The sequence below is a fragment of the Aedes aegypti genome, chromosome 1 (genome assembly GCF_002204515.2).
Source record: "Aedes aegypti strain LVP_AGWG chromosome 1, AaegL5.0 Primary Assembly, whole genome shotgun sequence".
NCBI classification, from domain to species: domain Eukaryota; kingdom Metazoa; phylum Arthropoda; class Insecta; order Diptera; family Culicidae; genus Aedes; species Aedes aegypti.
Genome location: NC_035107.1, coordinates 97,229,981 through 97,246,317, shown reverse-complemented (window position 1 = coordinate 97,246,317; position 16,337 = coordinate 97,229,981). Strand labels below are relative to the sequence as shown.

Genomic DNA, 16,337 nt, shown 5'->3' with positions numbered 1-16,337 from the left:
CCCACACAAAGCAGAGTGTCCGGAATTTGAAGCTGTACGAGATTCGAATCAAAACGGTATGTCTATTTTTCCTTTTAATCGGAAGTTGTTAATAGATTTAATTTTCACTAGAGTCACCTGGTGGCAAAATTTGGTATTGTATGGTTCGAACAATGATAGTCATTACCTAACTGAACAACTATGCCGAAGACGCCATCTTTTTAAATTAGTAATATCCAGAGATATCCGCAAAACAAAACTTGCATGCTCACTAGCGCCGCATGGTGGTTTAATTTTGAATCTCATGGCATATATTAATGGCCCTTCAGCTACTGATGTTTTCTTAAGACATTGAGCATTTATAAAAAAAAACAATCCTTAATCTGAATTTTGGTCGGAATAAAGTGGTCGTAAAAAGAGGTTGGCGTAACCTATAAATAAATGAAAACTGAATTTAGTATCATACCGTAAACCGGTGACAAATTGATCAAGTTTCACAAGTTTTAACTTAGAAATCGAAACATTGTCAACTTAATTACGGCAAAACCAGTACTTTATCTCTTCCAGTATCTGTAATTGATTTTTTTTTGCAATAACATTAAACCACTATGGCCATAACTGGTACACTTTCCGAACTAAATGTCAGTCTTATTTAGAAAATGACATCAACATTCTTTCAACTCGCTTATTGCAAAGCTAAACATAATGATGATGCTCCTAAATGTAGACAATTTCACTTGAAATGCAAACTGGCAGTTTACTGAAATTGTGAATGTTTAATGGTTCCTCTATTTTACAATGGGATTTTGTAAGTATCACAAATCATCAATGAAATGTACAATCCCGATACATTGGGAAACATTTATTTCTATTTTCAGGCATATGTTGCAGTCTCTGCCCATGCCATTTTTATGATAAACCAGTTTGCTGAACGATCAGCAAGTTTTATTTTTCTGTACCGTGACATGCCCTATTACCGTGAGGTTAAAACAATTCAAGTTTCAACCAAGCAGAAAAAAATTATGTATGACTTTTTTCATGTTTTTAAGTTGTATATAATAGATCGTTTTATATACTTCGCACCAAAAATATGATTTGTACTATTTTGAAAATTTTAACCATACTTACAGTTGCTGTTATTAAACAAACCATTGTTCCAAATACCGTGCATCTGACCCCGACTACCGGATGATATTTCGAAACATCTCTCAATTAAATAAACAAAGCGCTTCATAATTAAAACTGTATTGTATCAAAAAACGTCTTGCGGTTTGTATGATCGATTCAAGAAATAAAATATATATTTTACTCAGGCTTTTTAGAATTATAACTAAAACACGGTATTTGGAACTCAGATGCAACCGTGCCCTTATACCGTGTGTTGGCACTAGCGTTGGGCAAATTTGCCCAGAAGATCGATGTTACTGAATCGATTCACATTTGAGCTGCTGAATCAATTCACCGATTTAATCGAATCCTTTGAATCGATGTTTTCGAATCGATTCGAATCGGATGAAAATTAACATTTATGAAACTTTAAATGAGACCAAATGCATTTGCATTCGATTTCAACATCTTTCTATCACATCAGTTTCGAAAATCAATCGAACAGATTTACTACTTCAAGATTAGTTCTAAATATGTTTTTTTTTTTTCCACAAACTCATTCCAACAAAATTAATCGAATAAAAAAATCGAATGAAGAGAATCGATTCACCCGATTCTAGGTGCTCCAAACATCGATTCAAAAAACTAGATGTTGTAGCGTTGGTCAGAACTAATACTAGACAGGCACATTTTTGTTTGCTCCGTTCCACTTTGAATAGTATTGCGTTCACCGAGAAAAGCCAATAAATGCTAATTATGATGAAGTCACATTTTATAAAATCCAAGAACCTTCTTCTTTGGGTCTGATCCAAATGTATTCCAAGAGAAATTTCTGGTTGAATTTTTTAAGGAATCGTTGAAAATATATAAAATGAATTCCTAGGGAAATCGCTGAATTGATTCTTGAATAAGTTTCCGCTGCAAATTATGTTAAAATCTAAATTAATTATTCTTGAATGATGTTCGTATGTCACGAAATGGCGTGAGAACGGGTCAACATATTCACACAATACTTTCACTATTACCTTCGATAAGAGCTGCGATGTGTTTATACGAAGAAAAATTTAAGAAATTCTTCGGAATACTGGGAAAATGGGAGAAAGCAAATCTGTCATTTTGTATGGGAAGTTACATGACAGTTACTTGATGACAAGACCAAGTTTTCCGGGACCACTAGTTATATATAAATTATAATGAAAAAAAAAAAATAAATCTTCGAATAATACCAGAAAAGAAACTTCTCAACAAACTACTGGATCAGTTAAAAAAATATATCCAATGGGATTATCATTATCTTTTTATTGATGAAGTCAGCTTCGATAATGAAGCCATGTGTCGGGATTTGGTGCTAGTGGAAAACGCCTATTGTTCAGATGTGGGTTCGTTAGGAATCCTCGGGAATCCTTGTTGTGTTTTGCTGGGCAACGTGGTTTATTACTTCAGATCTCTCGGAATCCATATAATTTTTGTACCAGAATATTGCCCGCACATGAATCCGATCGAGATTTTGTTTGGATTGAGCAAAAAGCGCTTGCAGCGTGAATACGATGAGCTGGGAAAAATAAAACTGAAAGTTTACGATAGCGAAAACTAAGAAGCATTTCTACAACATGAATAATTTGTTCAGAAAGTGTGGCTACACTCAGAAACACGGGTAGTCACAGAATGACTAAATTTTAGTAATTTATGTCTATTTTATATCTGCCTCTCTTTCATCCTGAAGGGAATTTTATACCTATTTGTCAATTCACCTGGGTTGAAGCATCGCTAAGCTTCAACCCAGGCGAAATGACATTTAGTTTAGAAATTCACAGCAGAATGAAAGAGAGGTAGATAGAAAATAGTCATTAATGCATAAACTTTAGTGTGATAAAATAGTGTGACTATTTTTATTTCTGAGTGTACGTTCAGGGTGGTAAGTGTGATCCATTATGCAACGATCAAGCTAGCCTATTGGACACTGAATTTGATGAAAACTGTAAGAAGCGAAGTTACATTGAATAAGAAAAAAAAAGATGAATAATAAAGCGCAAAACATGTTTTAAACCTTTTTTTATTTCGATAATATAAATTCGGATATTGCACTACAAATCCATCACACAAATTTGATTCGGTGTCCCATTGCTAATTCACATGTGGTCCACATATTCGGCATCTTGCACTCGCGACGCAATTGATGCTGAAAACTCGTTGTCACGAGCATCTAAAGCTGATTCAGCAGAACTGATGAAATATTTTGACTTTTCAGAACAAGGTTCTCGATGTGCCTCTCCAATGCCGTAATCATGCGTCCACGACTTTCTTCACTTCCGCATGGTAGCCATCATTGACGTTATGCACTATGCGGTATTCTACATTTATAAGATTTAATCACCGCATGACTTTATTATTATGAAAATTTATTGGCTTTTTTCGGTGAATACAATACCTATACTCAGAGTGAAGGGAGTAACGAAAGTAATGAAGTGACAAGATGGATAGAATCGCAAGCGAGCGACGAGAGAAATTAATAGAAGTTGAAAATTTGTTTTATCAGAGGGCCATATGTGTGAACAACACAATCGAAACGACAAATCGTTGCCTAACGTCCTGGTCTTGAACGGCTAGATGTTGTAGTGTTGGTCACTTGTAACACTAGACAGGCAAAAATTTGTCGCCTCGACCTGTTAACTATATTGTTCGGTGAAAATATGCCAACGATCGATAGAACTGTTACATACGCCAAACCACCGAAAAAAGCCAATAAATTTTCATAATAATATGCGGTATTCGCGTCGTATTCGTCGAATCTGCTCACTCTCTCGCAATGATAATAGTTTCACACAGCTAGCCGGAGGTGTAGATTCTTCCTTTAATGCTTCATGCTGATGAGCTGGTGAAGCAAGTATGGGGTCGTCTATTAATTAGGTAAGGGTTTATGGGGGGAGGGGGGTTTGGAGATTTCTTACGCGCCATACAAATTATTTTTAATTTTCATACAAAAAATCTTACTATGGGGGGAGGGGGGTCTAAAAACCGCCAAAATTGTCTTAGGTAATTAATGGATCGCCCCTATGCTGTTCGCTCAGATACTCCATGCAATATCGTGACCATTCCAAATATGTCCATGTCTACGACGAAGATCGTTTGCCAGTTCTTGAGCGTATTCTGTTGTCGCGGCACCACCCCTATTTTTATGTACAAGGTAGGTAATATTGCCGTCTTTATCACAAACCGTTATGATGTGACGAACGAGGTGCTTGTACCCAAACAGAAATTGTTCGACACTATTCGCACAAACAATCCAAGAGTCCAGTTCGCCGGCTGAAGTTTGTCCTTTGAAATCACGAAGCAAAACAATCAGGCTCACTATAAACAGAGACGATTCACCATTCTTACTGGACGCTACGGATTCGTCAGGATCACCTCCTTCTTGTCCCAAATCCATATCAATTTCCTTCTCATCAGCATCAAACAATCGTTCCTCAATGTATCCCTGGACCTCCTCGTCGGATTCCGTAAAGTCATTCTACTCGATTGGATCTTGCATTTTCGGCGGTCTGCAAACAATGTTCAACGATCAAATCCTGCGTTTAATGATTCAATAGGTTTATCTTACCAATTAACTTTGATATTGATCTGTGAATACCATTTCGTACTTAATTGAAAGAATTTGCGAAACATTTACGAGCAAAAATTGTTTATGTTTAAACTTGAACGAGTTGTTGACAGATGCGCAGACGAGGCAAGGTGTTTTGAAAATGGAGGTGCTGTAAAATTCATTATCTATGAAAATCTTAGATAACCTACCTTGTTTAATATGCTTGACCAACAGCGAAATCGTGTACGAGATTCGACTGTGATAATCGTAATGTGCAGTCTAAATGGGTGCAAATGTCGCAGTGATAACTAATATTTTTCGAGAAAAATCCTGGAAAATAGTTCAAATATTCCTATAAAGTACTCCACACATTTTTGAACGGATTGCTCTTAGAATTTATAAAACTGTTTCCGGAATGTCGTTAGGATCTATTGAAAACTTCTTTGAAAAAATATTAGTTACCTCCAGATAAAGTGTTTTTAGATTATTATTAGCCTCCTTAAATTAGAGCTGTCTGTCCTTAGTTTATAGAAGAATCATTTTCTTGAAAAAATGTTTAGTGAAATCGGCAAGAAAACTTTCTGGAAAATTCTCTAGAAGACTTCTTTGGAGATTTCTCAAGCTTATATCTGGACGATTTTTTGATGAATCACAGGTTTCGTTTCATCACAATGTTCTGGATAAATTGTTCAAGGCAGACCTAATTGAAAGACTGTTGGTTCATCGAGTTGTTCAAGATAGAAACTCAAAAAAAAAAAAAATACAGGGTAGGGAGCAATTTGCAAAATATCTTTGGATATTTATATTGTGACCTTTAAAATTGTTTCCGGTTGCAATTTCTGGGATGAGTTCGACAGGGAACACTTGAAAAAAAAATAGGAATATCATTGGTGGAATTGCAAGATGAATATTGGGAAGAGTTGTTGAAAAATTTGATTGCTTTATGAAAAAACTATCTTGTGTTTTAAGAAAATATATCTTAGAAATTATTGAAGGCTTTTTATTTTTCCCTAGAAAATCTAAAACGAAATCAATAATTCTTGAAAAAAATAATAATTGGAAAACCTTGTATTAAAATACAAAAAAAAACATTTCAAAGAATACTTATAGAAATCTCTTCAAAGATTTCTTGATAAATCCATCCCTCATCCTTCCGGAATAGATTTATTTTGAGTTAATTATTGCTCTGTTGATAACAATCTTGGCAGAATTTTTGATGATACTGGAGATTTCATAATAATATGTTTTGCAGATTACTTGCAAGATCAGTTGTGGATTTTTACCGAAATCATTTCTATGGTTTCTTGTACAATCTTCTAGAATATACTTATTTTGATTTCGATGTCAATGAATCTCAGAATTCTTGAAAAACGCAATTTTATATGTATATAAATGCTGCAATCTTAGAATATTTAGAACAAAATTGTATCCTTCATAGCAAAGCTGTAAATTTATATTCTTTTTTCGTTCAGCCCAGCCCCGGCCCCGCCCTGATACCTCTCGCTACGCCCATGCCAAACCGTGTGTACTTGTATACACTGAAGACGTCCTTAAAAATGAGGTCGAAATACGCTTGTCTGTTAAAGAATTCAAGCTCTAGTGGAATTAAACGGTACTTATACTGCCCATAACTGCATAATTGTAACATTCGACAAAAGTTGGCATTGAGAAAATAGAATACCAAGTGTGCATTTTATGGCAGTATGGGAAGAAGCTAAATTTTTTAAAAATTACTAAGAGCCCAAAAGTGCTTGCTTGAGGCTGAAATTCTGTACAGCGCATATCGCAAATTGGGTAGACAGAAAATAATTCTGATAGAAATTTCATTGCTACTGCATTACTAGGCTCATGTATAATCTCAATGTGACTGTTATGCGGTTATAACTGCCAATGTGGCAAAACAACTTGGTATTTTTTCGAATTTTCTAGAATAGTGTCACAGATTTTAGTAAGTTGATCGAAAGTGTTTATCATTTGATGACTCTACAGTATGGCCCATAAAAAAATGCGAAAATTGTTTGAACGTGATCATAGCATCCACAAGCGTTATTTTCATTGTTTTTGATATTGAATGTAATTTCTGATTAATGTAGTATATTCTGACACAACTTCGCTATCCAGGACAATTTTTGTCATATTTTTATTACTGTTCTAGATAATGTTATAAAGCAAATAAGTTCAAAGGTTTTGTCCGCCCAAAGCTAGAAACAGCGTCTGATTGTCGTATACTCTGGTTATAAGCTTTCCACCATCAAAAATCACACTTTATTGTTGAAAATTTTAGTTTGTTTGGTATCAGAGGATTAAGGAGTTCTTAGAGAACGTGTTTTTCATGATCACAATCAAATATTTTGTCAGGGTGATAGTTTTGAGGGCATTTGCGTCTTATAGGTTTGATATGCCTTTATTTTTTGTTAAGGTTGAATAAAAAATAAATACAGAGGCCTATAACAGATTTTTGAGGATGAAATTTGTTCCATCGGTTAGATACAACTAATATCAATACTAGCTCATAGGTTTTAAGCAAAACGGAGCCGTTTATCACACTTATATGAAGGTTCAATCAAAGCTCTGCAAAATGAGCCGTTTTTTTTCGAAAATATGTTTAAGTGTCCAATTACCCAGGTATGAACCAATTCTGTCATTTGATATGGGCGTTTGCTGGAGACAAGGCCTGTGAAGAATCCCACGCCATCGTTGATTTTTAGAAGCTTTCATCACATAGATATTGAACTCGACGTCCGCATGATAAAATTTGAAGGTAGGCTTCCAATTCCTCTCTGGTAAGGTGAAAGTAACAGATAAAAATCATATCCAAAGCGAAAAAATGAGTCTAAATAGATTAAACAATACAAGTAATGAATAATATTTATGTTCCATTCACATTTTCTATGTAAAAACAACCATAAAACATGATATAAGCATTTTCGCATTTTTTTATGGGCCATACTGTATTGGCATACTTTCTGGATGCAAGCGCATCAAATTTCATCAATTTGAAATTGCGTTCTGCAAAGCCATCTGCTCAAACGAATGACGAACCTTAAGGCGAAGTAGGCCGTCATTGAAATTTGTATTTGGCATCGATGATTGTAGCTTATTTGTCTCATGATTGAGAATTAAACAAATCACTTGGTTTTACACTGACACAGCTGAAAAAGTATCAACATACTTTCTGCAAGTAAGCGCAAGTAGTAATACTTTCCTGAATAAATATTACTTATATTGACTGAGTTTAATCACTTTGAAATTGCGAGCAGCAGAACCAACATGTCTGCCAAAACAAATGACGGGCTACTTAGCCTTAAAATATAAACAATCTATCGATGATTATGGATACAATCAATAGATGGTTATGAAGTTACCCTCTGATATCAATCCTCGTTCAAGAATCCCCTACCTTCCCTTACCATAAAATTTCAATCCGTGAGATGTCGAAGACTCTTCAGACACAAGAAACAAGATTTGAAATAAATGTGTTGACTGTAATTTTTCTTCAAAAGTTCTTTGAAGTTTCTCAATTTATAAAATTAGTTATATTAATATATCTGCATACATCTTGCAATCTTACGCCGAGATTTGCAAGATAAAAATAGGTATATCGCTTAGCTACCTGTACAACATTGCTTGATTGATGAACGTAAACCACATTTATAAATCGGACCTGATCATCATTCAAACATTCTACATTCTCACATCAATTTGAGTTAAACACAACACCACGATCATTTATTACCACCGTTCTCGACCATCGTCTCCCTCCATTCAGCTCGTTCTACCTAATCGAAATCAATTAATTTCGACACCTCGATTCATAATTTTTAAAGACACAAAACGAAATCGATCTCTTCGAATGGGTAAACAAACATGATTAACACCACACCGCACATTGTCTGTGAGAGGCGCGCGCGCGCGCGATCTCCATCCTCTCGATACGAAGCACAACAATGGGACTCAACGCGGTTACACTCCGCAGCATAAAAGCTCTCTCTCACGCGAAAGCTCCAGCATCTCTCTCATGATCTCCGCTTTTCAGCATCGCAATGTCAACGTTTCAACCCTTTTTGCATTCGCGGATCGATCGATCGATCCATCAGGCGTCGACCGACGAAAAGCTTTCCTTTGTGGGTGTTTTCAACTTTTCATCTCTCGCTGTCGCTCCGCTCTCGTTAGACAAAAGAAGCGGGCGTCGCTCTCTCTCTCTCCCTGATCGCGACGCCGCGATCCTCGCGCGATCACGTTCTGTTTTCGTTTTCGCCTTTCAGCGCATTTTCTCGACTTTCGACTGTTGATACTGCTGCTGTTAGCTCGCTTGGCTTATTGATCTGCATGCATGCAGCGCAGCGCTTTTGGTCATGCAACTTTTGATCTTGCTCTTGTTGATCGTCGCCGTCGTCATCACCGTTTGTCCGCGAAGCAGTTCTTGAGCGAGAAGTTTGTGCTGCGGCGCGCGTTCCATTCGCTGTTGCGCCGGCAAACTGGTCGGACGTGTTATTATCGGTTTGCGTCTTTTTTGTCATTCGCGCGGGTGTAACTATTTTCGATTGCCGTAACTCGCGACGGGGTGTAGAACTGGATTGAGTGCTTTTATTTGTCTACAAATAGAACCTGTGCGTGATAAGAATATTTTCGCTGGGAAGAATGCTAGTGTTGTGAAAGTGATACCAAAAGAATTTAGAATCAGTGCCAAAAGAATCTAACAAATTTATAACACGAAGAGGAAAAATACTGCCCGAAGTGTGTCTGAAGGCTGCAGTGGAGGTGATTGAAAAATATTTGTAGTCTGGCACCCACGCATTCTCGGGGGGTTAACGCAGAGCAAACAAGCCTTCGTCCTTAGATTACGAAACTGAACGGAGACGTCGACGACACGCAGAGAGTGCCATTCTATGGGGTATAGTGCGCGCGTGTAAAAATCGAATTGTGTTCTGGAATTGATGAATCGTGCGTGACGCGATCCAGTTTACGAGTCTTCGGAGAGGGTGGATAATCTTACTCGAGTTGGACGTCTGCGGAGACATCTAGGAAGAGAGGGGGAAAGATTTACACTCTTAGGGAATCGGGAAATGGTGATGGTGTGCCTTCGATGAAATCGCACAAGGAAGAGTTCATCAACGATTAGCGTGCTCGGTGCCATATGGGTGGATGGATGGTGTCAGCAGGTTTAGCTGTCAATACGTTCAGTGATTGTGTGCCAAAAGACCATTAACATCAACGCCTTTCTATAGATATATCTGTTGATGGTACCGGGAAAATCCCAGTGTCCTATTCCTTCCGTGTCCAAAAGGGAGCTTAGAATTACTAACCTAGTGCTGCACGAAGTCGCTTCGCTTGTTATACCTGCAAGAATGTTGGTTTTTGATGGCGTGAAAAATCGAAAAGTCTGATTGAAACGAAGAGATTAGAGACCTCGCTGGTGGTGGTGGCCCCCATCAAGGTAAAGGTGTCAGTTCTAAATTGCGGCAGGTCGCTGTGGAGGTCCCTGAAGCAAGAATCCAATGTGAAGTGAACGCGACATCGAAGAATACGATATAAAAAAACGTGATTTTGGCGAAACCCGCTCGTTCCCCCTGCCATCGAATCGAAAGAGCCATGTGGATTTTGTCTTAAAACGGTCGTGCTTTTTTGTGCTGTTTGGAGATGGTGATTCGAAGAATTCGCTTGTGTTCGAAGCTGAACTGATTAGACGAGCGGAGACTGTGTCTCGTACGAGAATCATAGCGAAGCAGAATCAGAATCGAAAGGGACTTCTCAAAGAGGTGAGTTTTAATTAGATTCTTATGCTATTTTATTGACGGTTTAGGTGAGATAGAAGTGCGATCCGGCGATTTCCGCCTAGGCCCCCGTGTGCCTAAGAAGTTAAGAAGATTTATTGGAAACCTTTTATTAGGTTCGCTTCTGACGCAGCCGCCTTTGTTGTTCGAGGTGTTGGCAGAACACGATCGATCTCCCTTTGATTATGCGAGGTTCTTAATAGAGGAATTACAGTGGCTCAATTTCATTTTCGTACGGGGCACTGTTTTCATGTCAAGTTGGTATAAAACTATTAAATGGTGCATGGACTTCGATATACTTTATCAATAATGAAGGTTATAGGTGTCATCTATTGTTTGGAAATGACAAACTGTATTCATTTGCTTAAATCTTTGGAATAATGGAAAAGTATTGAGATTGTGTCTATAATTGACCCAATTCCATATTCGTACACCTAACAAAAAAGAAATATACAGCATTCAAAACTAATTTTTAATGAACTAGATGACTACTTAAGCTCTTCGTTGTGTTGTTCAGATGCAGTAGAATACATTTGGAAAATTTATAAACGGATATATTTGAAACTTAAGTAAATTTAAGAAAAATACCAGTTTTCCCATGTTTTTTGCTAAAATATTCGGTAAGTCGAACAATAAATTGCATTTTTTTTCATAATCACTTCCTTAAGAATGATAATTGCGAATATTGCACAAGTTTCAAAAAATTATAATCAGTTTTAGAGAAGCTAAGAGTGGATATCGACAACTTATACTTTTGAATCTTAGGTAATATAATATTTATAACAAATCCAAAACCAAAAATTTTAGTCAATTTCTTTATGTTTGGCTCCTAAATGTATATACATAATCCATAGTTAATGTTCCTATCAAAACATTGCGTAATTATCATTTTTAATTTACATTTTACTACCAAACATGATTATAGAGATTTATAGAATAAATATTATTGCCATAACCGCAACACAAACGTGTTTTTAAAATGATGAAAACAACAGGATATATTCTATTAAATAGTGTATCAATGCTTTCTGCTCATTCAAGTTATTTTGTATTTTTCTTATAAAATCAATAAATTGCAAAATAGGGAGCTATTTTGAATATAATTTAAATATTATTTCAAAGATAATTGAATATTACGATGACATCAATTATGTGGAGGTATGTACAGCGTAGTTTAGGGTACTTTATTGTAAAACGAAGTTCGTAGTTCAAATTATTTTTACAGACAAATTCGAAATTAACATTTACCTGTTGTTTAGAATGAAAATTTGGTTTACATTGATCAAAAATATCATTTTAGAAGAGTTTTGAACTTATGGCACAACAATTTTCTGAACTCAAAAGGGATAAAAACTGTTTATGATTTCTGTAAAGTGTATATATTTCAACTAAATTTCTATCAGAGCTTACGAGTATAATCTATAGATTGGATCCAATGACAAAAATAAACGTAATTGTTCGAATTATTGGATTTTATAGCAAAAATCATTGGAAAACTGGCATTTCTCATAATTTTACCTAAATTTTATATATGTCCACTAATAAATTGTCCAAATGTATATCACTCCATCTGAACATCATAATAAAGCACTTCAGTAATCAAATAGAGCTTCTAAATTTAGTTTTGAACGTTGTGCGTTTGAATTTTGGTAGGTGTACGAATATGGAATTGGGTGAATTTTAGACATCAATTAAATACTTTTCTATTAATCCAAAGATGAATGTAAATGGAAACATTTTGTGATTGGCAAACAATAGATGACACCTATTACCTTCAATGTGGATAAAGTATTTGTAGCTCAATACTTCATTTAATAGTTTTTTACTAACTTGATGTGGAATCAGTATCCTGTACGAATATGAAATTGAGCCACTGTAGGTAGATTTGATCTGCCGGCGCGTTGGGACACGATCGAGGAAATTGGTGCTTTGTGGATGCTTAACGATGGGTTTAATCGCTTGAGGCTGGATTCTGTCTCGTCATTATAGGCCGATACTTAATCGTTGTTTTTGCTGATGCTATAAATCCTTGGCTGATTTTGGAGCTAGGGTCACAAATTACCCAAAATATTTGATCGGTATTTTCCTTACAAGGGGCCCAAATAGCCTCAGCGGTAAACGTTCATCATTCTGCAGGTTTTGGGTTTGAGTCTCAGTCCAGTTATTATGATTGTTATAGAATATTCTCAGTTTAAAAGAATCTGACCATACATTAGAAAAAGAGGGAGAAACAAAGCAGCTTATTACTTTTGGTTAATATATTTAACAAACGCTTTCAGTTGCCATATTTTCCTGACAAGTGGAAGAACGCCAAGGCTAAACCAATCCTAAAACCGGACATTAATCCTGCAGAAGCTTCTAGCTATCGTCCAATCAACTTGCTTTCCTTCATCAGTAAACTTTTTGAAATGGTCATTTTGAACAGAATGATGGTCCACATCAACGAGAATTCAATTTTTGCCAATGAAGAGTTTGGCTTCCGACATGGACATTCGAACATTCATAATTTTTTACGTGTAACAAATTTGATCCGTCCCAACAAATCTGAATGATATTCTACTGGTAATGCTCTCCTAGACACAGAAGATGCATTCGACAGTGTTTGTCAATAAGGCTTGTTCGAAAAATTGAAAAACTTTAATTTTATCGATATGCTATCCGATATCTGTCGGCCCGAAATTTTCAGATATTGATAAAGCTATTATCGATCCGATAACAATTCCGATAAATCAGAACAACATATTTTGTTTATACTAAATAATTGAAAATTGTTCAATACTTTTCATAAATCCATTGAATATGGCAAAGTATCGCTATGGAATTCAAGTAATGGACTCCATAATGCAATTGTTGATGTCAAACGAAGCTGATACTGTCGGTTTTACTTTTAAACATCTGTTTTGAAGATTATCGAATATCGGCTCGATATCGATAATGTCAAATGCGTTATATCGCCGATACCGATATTGATTCAATATGATATCGCCGATACCGATAAATCCTCATAGTGCTCAGCCCAAGTGGATACATAAAAATCAACATTTAACTTTTGCGTCCCTGACCTATTTTTACAACCAAGTTTTGGTAATATTTTGGCTCTAATTTTCATAATTTTCAGCCAATTTCAATTAAATTTTTCAACAGCATCACAACATGGTTCAAGTTTCGATCCAAACCATATCATGCGACTCACCAATGTTCCAGATTTTTCACCGGCAGTATAATATGATGTTTATTGTGTATTTTTTGCACTCATGATCATTTACCAGTACTTCCGGGATATTCTACAGCCGATTCAGGGACCTTGGAATAGGACATCAATCCGATAATTGCAATAATATCGTGCGACACATCAATCTTCAAGATTTTTCGCTGAGAGTATGAAACGATTCATTGCAATATTGGGTCAATTACGTTGCACTCATCGGATTGTTTTCTTCTTTCAGGGTCTACTAATAAGTCCAGAGCATCTTAGTAGGACTTGTAATCGACTCTATGTTTCAATGAATTATTGACCACGCATCGTTTTGTCCCAGCGATTATTTTTAAAGATTGGTGTATCTAAAAATCGGATTTACGCTAGGGGCAAGATACTGCTAATATCACGTTTAATGTTTCTAATATATTGAATATTTGACGAAATCAATTATGTTTTCTTTAATAAATGTGCCATAACATGTGTGGCATGCAAAGTAAACAACCTGTCACAAGCAGAGTCACGAGTAGGTTATAAAGATGAACAAACATTTTGCTCCTACTGATTCTGCTACAGCTTCTGATGAGAAGACTGAGACGGTTTTCTGACATGACGTCAGATTATAAGAGTCCAAGAAATGCTGTAACTGCACTTTTCCTTGCCCAACAACTCTACTGCTACTGCTCAGTTACTACAACATAGTGCAAATAAAACTTCAATTTCAATTTTGATAATACAGTCAACTTTCTCTTAGTCGATATTGAGGTAGAGAACCATAGTAAAAGTTGGTTCTCATGGTTAACTCGATGGTCCCTTAAGTCTCAGTTTGCACTACTTTTGTGTTCTATAACTCGATCCCTAACGTGATGGTCTCTTCAATATCGAGTTATTGAGAGTTGACTGTATAAGATAAAATATCTATCATATTACAATTCATACATCCAATTTTGAGCTATTATTACATTCACTCTAAATACAAAATAAAAACAGTTGAATAGTCCTCCACGTCTGTAGTCAAGATCTATAGAGTCCACTTGGGATCCTATGGGTACCCATATGTCGTCAGATGGAATGAAATGGAGAAGGGTCTCACGGATAACATTGAAAAACATGGTTGAATTTAAATTACATATCAGAGTTAACTGTCGACAAAAACATTGGAATGCGTCGCTTTGATTACAAGAATTCATCCGCAAGCGGCCTCATGCACTCCTATACGCACTGCTTGGCTTGCCCCTAGGATTGATGTTCTTTTCTAAGGTCCCGGAATCGGTTCTAAGATATACCGGAAGTACTTGTAGATACAAGTTGTAGCTGGCATGGTATGGTTTGAGCGATTGTGCTACTTTTCCCTGAATATCGTTTCCCCGAATGTCGGTTCCCCGAACGCCAGTTCCGTTCCAATCGGTGGAATTTTTTTGTCAAACGGAAAGTCCATCCCTGAACTAATGGGTGTTTCGTGTTGTCCGTTGCCTAATGAGATTTCTTATGCGTCATGCAAATTATTTTTATAATTTCTTACAAAAAGCTTACTATGGAGGAGGAGGTTTGAAAAACTTAAAAAATTCCAAATAAACAAGTTTATAGATAGAGTTCAGCAAGCATATTGCAGGATAGCAGGACGACCTTTGTCCGGTATTAAAATTGTTCCAACCCTGGCATTTTTCCATTTGTCAGGAAAATATGACAGAAGAAATGTTAATTTTATCAGCCAAATGTCTACTTTCTGGGAGTTTTTTTTTATGAGAATGTAAATACCGATGAAAAAAGGGATGAAAAAAAAATTCAACTCGAATTTAAAGCAACTTCTAGTATGTCAATAATTGAACAAAGTACAGCCCTACCATTCTCTCGTCGTGTATATCAAAAGCCAAATACAATTATAAGGATCCCATGACAGATTTCTGAGATAATAATGAAAATGTGTGTTTTTGAAGGAAATGCAAAATGGGGTGTTAAGGAATTTGAGTTTCGTAAATATAACCATATTTTTCAAGCAGCAAAACATAATCTTTTTGGTCAATAACTTTGGCGCTTTCATTCAATTTCATAATTTATGTTCAACCCTAATCAGATAATACATCAATATTATTAAACTTGGAACTCCTACAAACGCAAACTGTTTCATTTTAATTGCTAAAATTTTCATAGTTATTAATCCTATTTGGGAACTATCAAAACATCATAAAATAGTCTTGAAATGATTTTTATACTTATATGCAACAGGATCATAACCTAAATATTTGCAGTTTACGAATCCTGTAAGCTATGCAAAGCAACTTCTTAAATAATCTTTAGTATAAGGATAATTTAAACAAGCTTTTAGTTTTAATAGGGAAGATGGTCAATTTGTCCTGAAAATATAACACTACACTAAACAAAGTATTTGCATGCAACACCCAGTGGCATGGTCGAAAAATACCGAAGAAGAAAAGTGTTCCAGTTTATGGAGCGGAAATCTAACGCTCACTATATAATACGTTGAGTGCCCGACGAGGCCGCGAAGTTTCTCAAAAAGAGCTCAGAAATGACAGAGTCTATGTACAGAGAGTTACGCGAAGAGGCTTCTTTGAATTATTGTTCTCCTTCGTCTTTGAAAGAAGCCCCTATTTGTTTTGCTGATCTGTTTGATAGCTGGACGGTTTGAAAGCTCGATAGATTTGTTTTAACTCTTCGCGCAACTTTTAATCTATTGACTCTG

At 36.0% G+C, this 16,337-nt stretch overlaps 1 protein-coding gene across 2 annotated transcripts in view; it reads left to right on the top strand.

The window, feature by feature from the left end:
• The first annotated feature begins 8,980 nt into the window (after positions 1–8,980).
• Positions 8,981–16,337, top strand: part of LOC5570412 (cadherin-86C) — a 649,107-nt gene continuing 641,750 nt past the window's right edge. The window contains exon 1 of one of the 2 annotated variants that reach the window (XR_002500161.1): positions 8,981–10,425. The gene's annotated coding sequence lies outside the window, so the exon portion shown is untranslated. The remainder of the gene's footprint in view (positions 10,426–16,337) is intronic. The other variant, XM_021843135.1, reaches the window with a different exon arrangement.